The following is a 13,506-nucleotide window of genomic DNA, read 5'->3' as shown; positions in this document are numbered from 1 at the left end:
CTGGATGCTTCCTCCCCCCAACTACCATGATCCGAATTCTACCTTGCAGGACTGGATAGGGCAGAGGCTGTACACTGGTACATATGAGGGCTGGAGGTACAGGGAATCCAGGGTGGATGATACCTTCAGGACCAAGGGTGTGAGGGGCGATGCTGGGAGAGTGGAGGGTGAGTGGGTTGGAAGGGGGGAACTGATTACAAGGATCCACATGTGACCTCTTCCCTGGGAGAGGGACAGCAGAGAAGGGGGGAAGGGAGACTCTGGATAGGGCAAGATATGACAAAATAACGAGGTATAAATTACCAAGGGCACATGAGGGAGGGGGGAAAGGGGAGGGAGGGGGAAAAAAAAGAGGACCTGATGCAAGGGGCTTAAGTGGAGAGCAAATGCTTTGAGAATGATTGGGGCAGGGAATGTATGGATGTGCTTTATACAATTGATGTATGTATATGTATGGATGGTGATAAGAGTTGTATGGGTCCCTAATAAAATGTAAAAAAAGAAAAGAGGAGAAAAAAATGATTAGGGCAGGGACTGTACAGATGTGCTCTATACAATTGATATATGTATATGTATGAACTGTGATAAGAATTGTATGAGCCCCTAATAAATTGCTAAAATTAAAAAAAAATAGAAAAATAGAAGTTGCTCCCAAACTAAATCCCTGGAGTATTCATCTGTTCAAAGGTTCAGGAGATAAGTGAGAGCTAGCAGGGAAGACATGGGAGCCTAGAAAGAAATTACTGATATGATATATCAGCATTATGTCTGTGGTTATTTTGAGCATATGTATTCAGCTAAATTAATGCAAAAAATTCTCAGAAAACTCGAGGAAAGGGACACGATTCTTACCGATTGTGGGCCACAAGCGTGCAGATAATAGTGTGCATATAATAAAGACCAATGTGTTTGTTAAATGAACGACTAAGTGCCTGACTGAATGACTATAGGATTTTAAGCATTCCAAATGGTGGTAACAAACAATGACAGAGCACCTTCTCAAAAACACTGATCAGATATGAAGCAAGACACTGGAGTAGCAGGGATACATAGGTGGAGATCTGTCTAAAAGGGAAGATAAATCTGTAAATTTGGTGTAATTGACTCACCCACTACTGTTGGGTCAATTAGGACTCATAGTGACCCTCCAGGACAGACTAGAACTGCCACACATGTTTTCCAAGGCTGTAATTTTGTGGAAGGAACCCTGGCAGTGTAGTGGTTAAGCACTGAGCTGAGATCTTCATGGTCAGCAATTGGGAACCACTAGCAGCTCCAAGGGAGAAAGACTGGCATTCTACTCCTGTCAACAGTTGCAGTCTGGTAAACCCAGAGGGGGTCGCTATGAGTCAGCAATGACTCTAGGGCAGTGAGTTTGTTTTTTGAGGAACCTTTATGGATGCAGACTGCCACATCATTCTTGTTCACATTGCCCGGTGCTCACATTTCATGGTTTAATTTCTCGCCTAAGGCAGCACAGGACCAGTAAACATAAGTTTATCAGGCACAGATGGAAAAATTATGTTCTTTAAAGGAAATGATAGATCTCTCCTTTTTAAAAAAAATGTATTTGTTAAGATCTGATATCCCACATTCCCCTTTAAAAAGACAAATGCAATTTCCAGTGAAAGTCAACAGAAAACTATTTTCAAAACAGTAAAACTACTTCATATAAGGCATTTCATAAACAAATCTAGCACTGCCCTAAAACACAAAGAAAAATGAATCATAAATTGTTATTATAGAGAATTCAGTAAAAATCCTGATTAATGCCCGCTTACTGATTTGAATTTCAAAGCTTATAAAAACCAAAAAAGGAAAAAATCTGGTATGTTATTACTCTGAAATATTACTCAAGTCAAAACAAACATGCCACTTGTAATTATTCTTGTGTGCTGAAAATGAACATACTTTGGCTACACACCACCTGCTAAACACATACATAGCAGTTACACACACTCACATGACTTGCTTGGTGGCTAGAGATACTGGTGGCTAAACAGGTGTGTTAAAGAACAGACAGCAGACGCACAAGCATAAAAAGGAGAGACTAATATTTAAATTAAGATTCATAATGAAATGATAGCCGCCAAAAATATCATTTACTTAGCATTGGTCATTTATAATGTGTTAAATATTTCAGTTCAACTTTTAAAAGTTGAATTAAGGAGCAAACCAATAATTTTCACAAATCTTATCCAGATTACCATTAAAGAATAACTCATTTACCTTAGCCCCTAAAACATGGTATGCATCTATCAATATTAATATGCATGATTTCAAATATTGACATACATCAAGAATGGCCATGTGCCATTGGAGCTGCTGCCGCGTCCGTGACAGCTGCTACATTTTCTGATTTATTTAAATGTCAAAAAGATTCAAGTTATATACTTGACAGATATTTAATGAGAGACTACTATGGTTTAATATAATACTGTGCAAATCCTTTGTAAGGGAGAGTATCTTCTCACAGTATGCTTTGGTCTGTGAACTGTCACATACTTTCCCTACTTTACTCTCCTCTCCTTATCTTTCTGACTAAATTTATTCACATAGTCAAATTTCTGAAACGTTGAACTGGTACCTACTTCGGAGTTCAGTGAAGGTCTATCCACAAAATGTCATTGTTTCATGGTTCTCAATTACATAATTATCAGTTAGCCTTGGAGAGAGGAACTATTTGTTCCTTTAATCAGATTATTGTAGTAATTTTAGAAATGGATTGTTGTAAAAGACTGAAGGCTTCAACAAGGAATCGCAGATCCAAGTTGTCATCATGTCCCATGGCTTTTATCCTTTACTTGCTGTCAAAGCACCACCCTCCCCTCCCCCCCCACACACACTGTTAGCCTGGGAAAATGGCATCTCTCAGCAGTCCTTCAGGATGCTCCCCAATTTGTAACTAAAGTGATCTTTCTAAACACGTACCTCATGAAGCCTCTTCTACTTTGCTCGCTTATTTAAAAGTCAGGATCAAGTGTTCGTCCACAGACTGAGACCTGACTTCAGTCTTAGGATTCACAGTTGTCCCCTTCTCTCCTCAAACTTAGGGTCCATCCACACTGATTACCAATTTCCAGAACATACCAGTCTCTCTCTTTGGGCATTTGTCACATGTCGCTCCTCTTGGCATTGCAGAAAGGAGTTAGAATGTATGACTAGGTAAATTTAACTGATGCTTCAAAATCCTCAGTGTGGACATCTGCTCCATGTGCTCATCTCTGCTCCCACTAGACAGCATCGCCTTCCCAATGAGTTCACGCTGGTTTAGCTCTCAGCAGAAACTACTATCTTTCTTCCTTGCTAGGCTATGAGTTCCTCCCAGAAACTATATCATATTCACCATTTTTAATATTTTTGAATTGAACAACTGTGGCAAAGAGAATAGGACTATACTCATGAATACACAATGTGTGTGTGCTTGACAGAACACACTTCAAAATATGTATTTACTTCTGCTTCAAATATCTTCGTGCAAATAGTACACCGCGCAAGAGAAAATGACATGAAAACATATTAGCTCTAAGGAAACACCTTTAGTACATGAGTTTCTGAGGGTACAGGTTACACCACGGTCAAATAGCACAACGTAGTTCAAAAGGAAATGTTCTACATTCTACTTTGCCGATTATTGACTGAGGTCTTAAGAGTCTGTGAGCGAACATCTAAAGTTGTTCCCAATCAGAAGCAAGGAAAATCTGTTTTGTGGAAATAATTAGTCCAATGAACCGAGTGAACCTTGGCCGCTATGCCACGGAGACAAGAATAGCTAGATGGTGTCTGGCTACTACTACCAACTGTGCTGAAAAAGATCAGGAGAAGACCTTAACTGCTACAGGATAAAATGTGAACAAAACTCAGAAACATAAAGGAAGCTTACTGGTCTGACAGACTGGGGTTCCTTAGCAACCCTTCAGGCCTGCAACTGAGCTCACCTCTGAGGTTCAATTTTCAGCCAAACAGTAACAGGTCCATGTAAGGTGACCGATAACAAGAGGGAAGTACACACTCCAAAAGATAATTAACCAGTTGAGATCAAAAGGGCAAAATTTTCTCAAGGGAAAAGTTCAGAAGACAGGAAGGTTACAAAAGTAGGATGGAGGGAAGTGGTAAGCATAAGGAGAAAGTATGATGAGGGATGCTACCCTGGACTGCAAAAAATGACCTGAAACAAACCATGTATGAATTGTTGAGTGGGAAACTGATTTGCTCTCTAAGCCTTCACCTAATTACAATTTAAAAAAAAGTTTTCTTAAAAAAACTCAGCAAAACGTGTGGTCTTATCACTGGTACTTGCTATGGATTGAATTCCACAACTGCCCGCCAGTCTGTCTTACAGTGAAGGCTATGTGTTCAGTGATACTGGAAACTATTCCACTGGTATTTCAAGTATCAGCATGATCACCCAAAGTGAACAGGATCCAGTAGAGTTTCCAGACTAAGAACAGACTACAAAAGAGGAAAAGGCTTGAAGTACTTGCTGATGAGGATCAAAGACCACAGCCTTCAGTATAGATTACAAGTCAATACAAAGAAAATTAAAATCTTCACAACAGGACCAACAGGTGACATCATGGCAGGCAGGGGAAAGGACACTGTCAAGGATTTCTTCTTACTTGTATTCATAATCAACTCTCGTGGACGCAGCAATCGAGAGCTCAACCAATGCACTGCACGTTATGCAAATCTGCTGCACAAGACTTCTCTAAAGTGCTGGAAACCAAGGAGGTTATTTTGAGGAATAAGATATGCCTCCTGCAAGCCATGGTATTTTCAATTGCCTCATCTGCATGTGAAAGTTGGACATTGAATAAGAAAGACCAAAGAAAAATTGATGCAACAGCAGAAAAGTGGGTGGAAGGAGACAGCAGTGGTATAAGACATGAAAAAAACAAAGAGAGAATAACTTATAAATTATCAAGGAGACATGGGGCAGGGCAAGTGGAGGGAGGGAAAAAAAATGTGGAGCTGATACCAAGGGCTCAAACAGAAAGAGAAGGCTTTGAAAAAGATGATGACAAGAAATGTACAGATGTGTTTGATACAATGGATTTATGTATGGATTGTGATAAGAGCTGTCAGAAGCCCCAATAAAATATATTAAAAAAAAAAAAGAAAATCGATGCATTTGAACTATGGTGCTCTTGAAGAATACTGAAGCTACCAGGTATGTCTTGGAAGAACGACAGCCGCTTAGAGGCCAGGATGGCAAGGCTTTGTCTCATACCCTCAGGATCTGTTGTAAGGAGAGACATCATCCTCGGCAAGGCGGAAAGGATCCTTCAATGAGACGGATTAACATAGTGGCTGCAACAATGGGTTCAAACATAACAATTGTGAGGATGGCACAGGACCAGGTAATGTCTTGTTATGTCGTACACAGCGTGGCTATGATCAGAGCCAATGCAACAGCACCTAACAACAACAACATGGACTGAATTGTATGCCCCCCAAATATGTGCTGGGGGTTTAACGTCTATACCTGTGGATATAGTACTATTTGGAAATACAAGCGTACTTGAAAAAGTTCATGGAAAAATTCAATTTATCTATTACTTCCAGCATTCCATGATTTTTTTTTCAAAGACAAATTATGTTGTTTTCTTTGCTATATTAATGAGGCCATATAAGCATTGCTGTTGAGTGCTATCTAGTCATCTCTGACCAATAGTGAGCCTACGCACAAATAGAACTCAACACTGCCCAGGCCAGGCCATCCTCCCAATTGTTCTTAGGTTTGAAGCCCATGGATGCAGCCACGGGAGATGTCAAGCCAGCTCCTTGAGGGCCTGCCTCTTTTTCACTGTCCCTCTACCGAGCATGGCATCCTACTCTAGTGACTGGTCTCTCCCGAGAACATGTGCAAAGTATGTAAGACGAAGTCTCACCATCCTTGCCTCATTCTGTCCCTATTTCTTCCAAGACAGATCAGTTGTCCTTTTCCAGTCCACGGTATTCCCAACATTCTTCTCCAGCACCACAGCGCAAAGCATCCACTCTTCGACGGTCTTCCCCATTCAATGCCCAACTCAACATTCACAAGCATATGAGGTGATTGAAGCCACCATGGCTTGGGTGAGGTTTCTTTAGTCCTCAAAGTAACAGCCTTGCTGTTCAATACTTTAGAGAGGTCTTTTGCAGCCGATGTACCTACTGCAATGGGTCTTTTGATGAGTGAATGGTATGTCTTAAACTTAATATTTTTTTGAGAAATAAAAAGAGCAGATTAGACACAGAGGCAAAAGCAGACAAAGACAAATGGAACGAGATAGATGCCAAAGACCCAGAAGCAGAAACAGAGAGAAAGGCCTTTCACACAAGACAAGAGAGAAAGAGCCAGTGTCCTGAATTTAGACTTCCAGCCTCTCAAACTCTGAGAAATAAATCTCTGTTCACTGCTGCCACACAAAAATGGCAGAATCTGGTTGAAATGAAAAGTAAAGTGCTTTCAGGAAGAGGGAAGGCAATTTACAAATTGGAGATCACAAAATCTGGAGTATTCTGAACCAAGTGATCTGAGGAGGAGGCAGTTTAGGGACGTTGTATAAGAAAGTACAAAGAAGTTCAGTAAAAATGCAGGGACTGGCTGACATGTAGGAAATGGTTAAAAAATTAGGTACATCTGAACGCAAGACAATCATGACACACATCCTGTGTGATGACGCAGAAGATATGCACAATTCTAAGTTCATCTTGAGAGAGCATCTATTCTGTTACGGGCCGTTTTCTTTACAAAGTAAAACCCTCGGGCACTGTAAGCAATGTCATGAAACAAAATGTATATGGATGGTTGAATGGAAAGTCATTTTGCTCAGTTAATTTTCACCTAAATTACAACAAAACAAAACAAAATCCCCAACACTCACAGGATCGCATTCTTCTCTAAACTGTGTGCAGTTGCCACCGTGGCAGGGTGCATTCTGGCGGCAGAGTGACCTCTGCTTGAAAATGGAGTTTTGACCTCAGATGCTCACGTAGCCATCGTCTCAGGTCTGGTACCCTAAATGAATTTCGGGTGCTCTCGCTCATCCCTGAAGCCACCTGCAGCATTTCTGCTCTAGCAGCACTAAGAAGCCAAGCAGGTAATTAACATCCATTGATTAATGCTCTCTAACAGCAAATCTCTCTGTCGACAATGTCAACAGTATCAAGGCTGGCCAGTTTGGCTGTCTCAAGTAGCAAGTGAAAAGCAAGCAGGGATCAACTGCAGGTTGGGCTTCTTGCCTGCACAGTCCAGCCCGGGAGATGTAATGGATAACAGCATAGCAGAAAATACCATCACATACTGAGGAAGCCGCCTGCTAAACTTAGTCCAACGTTTTTTTCAACTGTGTACCTTTTCCAGATTCTCTTACACAGCAGTGTGTCACTGACAGTCCACAGACACGGGCTGTCACTACAGTAGCAATTAATAGCTAAGCTGGCAATTCCACCCTCTCCAAGAACTCCCCGAGCCAGGAGTTAAAAGGCTTAAGAAACCAGCACACACAATTTTACATGTTACAACACTCACAATTTTACATTTAACTAACGTTCTGAGGAAATTGTGCTTTCAATATCTGGCTGAACTAAAGAGGCAGTAAATCTCGTTAATGAGTCTGGCCATCAACTCACAACAGACTGTGATTTAAAAAAAAATTAGATGTTTTCTGAGAAAGAACAAAATGACTATCAGTTTTCTTTCCCTTTAATGCATGAGGAATGCATAAGTTAAAATCCTAAATATCTTAAAACATTAAAAATGTTTAATGTCTAGTCTTGATTTCTGATCTAACAAATGACTATGTCGTATTTGTCATTTCAATTCCAAACTATCTAGGGTTTTTAAAATGATTTTTTATGTTACGCTATTTAAAAAATATTTAATAATTAATTTAATCATTAAATTACATTAATAATTTATTAACCTTTTAAAGTTATTCAGTGCCATTGGTTACGATTTCAAAATGTGTGAACATTCTTGTCATTTCCATTCGAGAGCCTCCATTTCCACTTATCCTTGCCTCCTTATGATCTCATCTTTAGTATAAATAATTGTGGAACATTTGGCTTCACACAGGTGATTTCTTTAAAGTCTACTTCTGTAAAGATTGGGCCTTTGGAAGTCTTACAGGGAAGGTGTACTTTGTCCTACAGACTCTGTGAGTTGGAATCAACTCAACAGCAACTGTTCACATATGTATGTGAATAGGCTTATATGTGTACATATATTTTTTCTTTAATGTTTATGCTGTTTTTTTCAATATTATGTCACAATGACACAGATGTAGTCAATTAATATGGCCTTCTAGCCACATCCCTTATGTGATCTATAGTAAATTCTAGCCTCTCTGCCTGTGGTTATAATGCCTTTCGGGAGGAGTTGTCGGTTATGTGAATAGACAGGATAAGGTGGGAAGTTTTCTGAGTCTCCACCTTACTAGAGGATTTGAACCAAGTGACCACTCTTTGTCTGACTGGGGAGAGGGTCTACTGAAAGGAGGAAACCACGCCTTCATCAAAACCGTTCCTCTCTGTAAAAGGGCCATCTTGGAAAGCCGGAGGGGGAGAAATCCCACGGCCATCAAGGAAGGTGAGCCTCCAGAGTGGGGCGCCTGGGAGATCTGCCTGAAGTGGCGGCGAGACCAGAGGCACCATGGGACAGAGCAAAGGAGCCAGGCTGAGAGCGGACTCCAGGCAAGGAGACCCTGCGAAAGAACAGAGGGGCAGCCCTGAGTCAGTGAGGCGGAGACGCCAGCTGGCTTCCCTGGCTCCAGGAGCCAGAAGTCAGGGACTGTGTGGCTGAGCAGTGAGGACTAGACTTGGTTGCTGGCTGAGAAGAGTTGCGGCTGTAGACCAATGACCGTATCCTGACCAGCTTCTAAACCTGGCTGTGGTGACCTCGTAGCTTCCCAGGTCAACCCCCATAATTAAGAGTATTATCTGTTAGTGCTGGTGGACACTGAACAAATTATCGAACCCATCATAAAAGTCAAGCATCGTGGGCAGAATGGCTGTGTCAGCATAAGGAAAAGACGGTGGAAGGTGGAGGCAGGTCTGACATCTGCCTTCTGGCAAACCAGTGGAGTAGAATCCTCCTTCTTCGATAGAGCCAGAGGAAGTCAGCTGTGGACTCCGTGGCATTTTTGCACGCAGAAATTACCAACAGGTCATTTTCTTGTGTACTTTTTAGTGACATTGTTTACCTTCATGGAGCTGTGTATACTTATTCAGTTACCTTTCCCATCGCTAAATCTAATGCATGTCTACTATCTAAAGAATGCATTCTCTTCCAATTCCTCCCCACAACCCCATCTCTGGTAACCTCGTTACCACCAGCGGACTCCAGTTTCTGTATGCTTACTTATCCTTGTCACTTCATACAAGATGAGGCTGTATGCGCCCACAAAGATTTCCAATCTCACAAACGTTAAGGAGCAGTTCCACAGGGGGATTAGGAATCGACTCTACGGCAGTGGCGTTGGATGTGTACAGATCAGAGAGAGCAAGCCCTGAGAGTGCTGTGGGGTACACACCGGAGGTTAGCTTTAGGTCAGTGGTTCAAGCACACCCGCTGCTCCTATGGGGAAAGTTGATTGTATCTGCTCCCAGAAAGACTCACGGACTTGGAAACCCTTTAGATAATATTCCATAATATTATACACTAAACAAATTTTATTGTAGTAAAATAAATAACATATATGTATATATATCACTACCTTCAAGTCAATGAGAACTCATAGTGACCCTACGAGACAGGGTAGAACTGTCCCTGCGAGTTTTCAAGACTGTTAACACTTTATGGAGTTGAACGCCCCATCATTCTTCTGTGGTGTGACTGGTGGTTTTGAGCTACTGACTTTTCAGTTAGCAGCTTAATGCATAACCCCTACGCCACCAAGGCTTATGAGTGTGTGCGCACGTGCGTGTTTGTGTATATAATTTATATATATGTATTCATTTATACACACATGACAATATGTTTGTATATGTCAAATGTAAGAACCTGCTATCAGGAGAAGAGAAGAATTCTATGAAACAATACACCACAGGCATGACCATGAGGCCAAGGTTCATACATCAGATGTTTTCACACACGCTGTGAAATTTTATACATCATATTTTCATGTTTTTTGTAAATATTGCTGATGTGTTGGTTATGCAACCAAATATTCTAGTTAAGTGGACATGTGTCATGCGCAAAATAAGTAGGAGATTGCACTTAGCTTTTTAAAAGCCACAAACAGCCATTCTTCCTTTCAATCAGCTTCCTTCCGGTGTCTATATGAAATGCATATTTGCCAAATGAAGGGACCATTCCAGGGACATAATTCTGTCTGTCCATCTTCAGTTCTTCCCACTGTTTCCTGGGATGCTTGATTAAATGGCTGTGGGCTAACTCTCCCCAACTCCTGAGTAACTCTGAGTAACTCTTACGGCATTGACCGTATCAGGACTAAAGCAAGGATATTTTGAAGTCACTGAATTCCTCTTTTGAAATAAAACATTTTTCAAAAAAGGATCTTGTCTGACTGATTCACAGTTACCAATACTACCAATGACACATCGGTTCTGTAGTCCCAGGGGGTGTAGTTCAAACAGTGATTTTTAATTTTAAGATTGTGATTTTTAAGATGAAGAAATGGAAAACACTTGTGTTTCCCTAATTATAACTATAGAACATGCAAGTTGACCAAGTGGTATGGCTATTATAAAATAAAACAAGCCAAACTTACTACCATAAAGTTGATCCCTACTCAAAATGACCCTGAAGGACAGTGCAGAACTGCCCTTGAACGTTTCCAAGACTAACTCTTTGCAGGAGTAGAAAGCCTCATCTTTCTCCCATGGAGCAGCTGGTGGTTTCAAACTGCTGACCTTATGGTTAGCAGCCCAACATGTAATCCAGTATAAATATCACAAAATGGTGTGAGAGAGGACAGCACATTTGATTCTCTCAAAGTTTTCCTTTCTGAATCTATGAAAGTGGGACATTCAGTTTAAAATATTGAGCAGCATTGCTTTTGTCCTAATACAAGTTGGAAAACCTTGTTTTCCATCCAATACACATCCAACAATAGAATTTCTTAACTTCAGACAAAAGCACAAACAAATTTTTAAAAAAAGGGATACTTCATTTACTAAGATGTCATTTTCATTAGGGAAAAAATTTACATTTAAAAAAGTATATAATCATCAAATTTTTCTCTAAGACTTTAGATTCTATTTTTTTAATCTCAGTTCTACTAGAAAAAAAATTAGTGGACAGAAAATCATCGTGTGCTCATAAAAGACAAAAGTGACTTGGTAGAAGCCTATCAAATTTTTAATCCTCCGACCTCATTTTATAGGAAGAAAATAAGACCCAGAGAAAAGCAAATGCTAACTGTTTAACCCTAGTAACCAAGAAGAGTTTTGTGGATGGCACGGGCCTGGGCAGGGTTTCACGCTGACAAACACTGGCTCACTGTGAGTCAGACGCACTTTTCAACAGCATCTTGGAGGCCAGGAGCCCTCCTGACACCATGGCTACTCTGGGCTGCTTGAGGAAGGTCAGTAACACATCAGTGTTTCTGCGGGAGAAAAGACCTGGGCATCTGTCCTCATAAGGATTAAGAGTTTGGAAAAGTCAACAGGGCAGTTATCCTCTATTATAACACAGTAACAAAGCTTGGAGTCTGAAACTTGAGAGAGAAAGAGAGAGAGAGAGAGAGAGAGAGAGAGAGAGAGAGAGAGAGAGAGAGAGAGAGAGAGAGAGAGAGAATTTCCTTTCATTCTCAGTTAACACTCTTTATAATAGCTCCCTAATGATATGAAAAATCCAACCCAAATGTTTTGTATGTAAGGCTTAGGGAGAGCTGTGAAATTTTGTACTTTTTAATATGTATTAATGCAATATGCATATGATTCCTCTCCGATTCACAAATTCCTGAAACATTTATATTCACATGACTTATAGCAAATCATTTCTCATTAGCTTAAGCTCATCTACTTTATCAGTTTAAGATCAAGATCTCTGCCTATAGATGTCTCCACTGGTGATTTTCATTCTTCCTCTGTAGCTTCACTTTCCTGTACTCCTGTGGATTTTAGATAAACCAACATTTCTGCAAATGTAGCCCCTCTTGCCTCCCAGAACTGCTGGGTCATACCTAAAAATCCTGCTAGGTACAAAATCATGAAGGATGATATCAAAAAATTGGTGCCGTTTATTATTTGCTGTAAAAGTGTTTTTTTTTTTCTTTCTTGCAGGCCCTTCCACTGACTCTTGAATCCACTGGTAAAAATAACCACTAATACCCTGTGTTTAAAAATAGTTCATAGATATTTGGATTTAAAAAATAAATGTAAAATTGTCGGATACTTTTTTATATACAACTCGTGGCCTCTTCTGCTTTCTATTTATTTTTTTAAAAGAAAATATGAAGTATTCCATTAGGAGATTATTCAATGCACATATAAAAATAGAACTTGCCATTAGGTTCTGAATAGCTGACATTGCATAGAAAGTATGCACACGTCCCCACACTGCCAAAGCCACCATCAGAGGATGAACACACAGAACAGACCGTCTGGAGGGATTCAAGTAGTTATTTCGTATTGCAATTGACTGGCAAAGTCTCTTACAATTTTCCCATGTGAATATTTCACTGGCATCTTTAGATCATGCTTCTAAAATCTATGTTGGAGATGCACCGTGTTCTAAAACTACTCACTTTCCTCTCTGCAGACTACCACTAGAGTAATTTGGAGAAATTATCCATCTACATCTATTATGACCTCTCTTTCAGTCACCTATACTTCTAACTATTGTTTTCTGCTTGTCTCTAAAGCTAACCATGCTCTTTAAAATTGTGCTTAACTAGTTTATTAATCTCACTTATTAGAAGAGAACTGTTGGCAATATTCCTCTTAAATTTTGAATATTGCAAAGAGTCTGAACTCTTCTAATTGCAGAGGTTCAATTGCTTGAAACAAGAAGTAGATTTTTAACTGAAGGAGCCCTGTTGGCATAATGGGCTGCTAACTGCAAGGTCAGCAGTTCAAAATTACCAGTTAAGTCTTTGTACTGCTGTCAAGATTGACAGCCTTGGAAAACCCACAGGGGTGTACTATTCTACCATATTCTGCCACCTTGAATCAGCATCAATTCAATGGCAGGTAGTCGGGTTTACAGCTGGTCTATAGAACTTTTACTCTCAGAAATCTCTTTATTTTGGTTCAGAGACATTAATAATATAAATAACTATTATTGCTACAGACATGGTCCACTGTATTTGAAAGTCTTACTGCGTTCCCGGGTTGCCATTTTTTATACATCCTTCACTAACTATAAAGTGCTAAACGGGAAAAAAATGGTATGTGTAAAAGTAATCTTTATTATAATCTGTGACAAATCACTTAATCAGTACAGAATTGCTTCCCTATTGTTGGATCCTTAAGCTGTTTCTTCTCTATTTACTGTCTCATTTTATCTTTGCAATCCACAGCAGGCACTGTGAATTGGCTCAACTGGAACCAGTG

The 13,506-nt window shown here is 40.1% G+C and overlaps 1 protein-coding gene across 4 annotated transcripts in view; it reads right to left on the bottom strand.

The window, feature by feature from the left end:
- Positions 1 to 13,506, bottom strand: part of CAMK2D (calcium/calmodulin dependent protein kinase II delta) — a 305,138-nt gene that overhangs the window by 139,347 nt on the left and 152,285 nt on the right. The window lies entirely within an intron of this gene.

Source organism: Tenrec ecaudatus, chromosome 3 (assembly GCF_050624435.1).
Source record: "Tenrec ecaudatus isolate mTenEca1 chromosome 3, mTenEca1.hap1, whole genome shotgun sequence".
NCBI lineage: Eukaryota > Metazoa > Chordata > Mammalia > Afrosoricida > Tenrecidae > Tenrec > Tenrec ecaudatus.
This window is presented reverse-complemented; position numbering and strand designations above follow the sequence as displayed.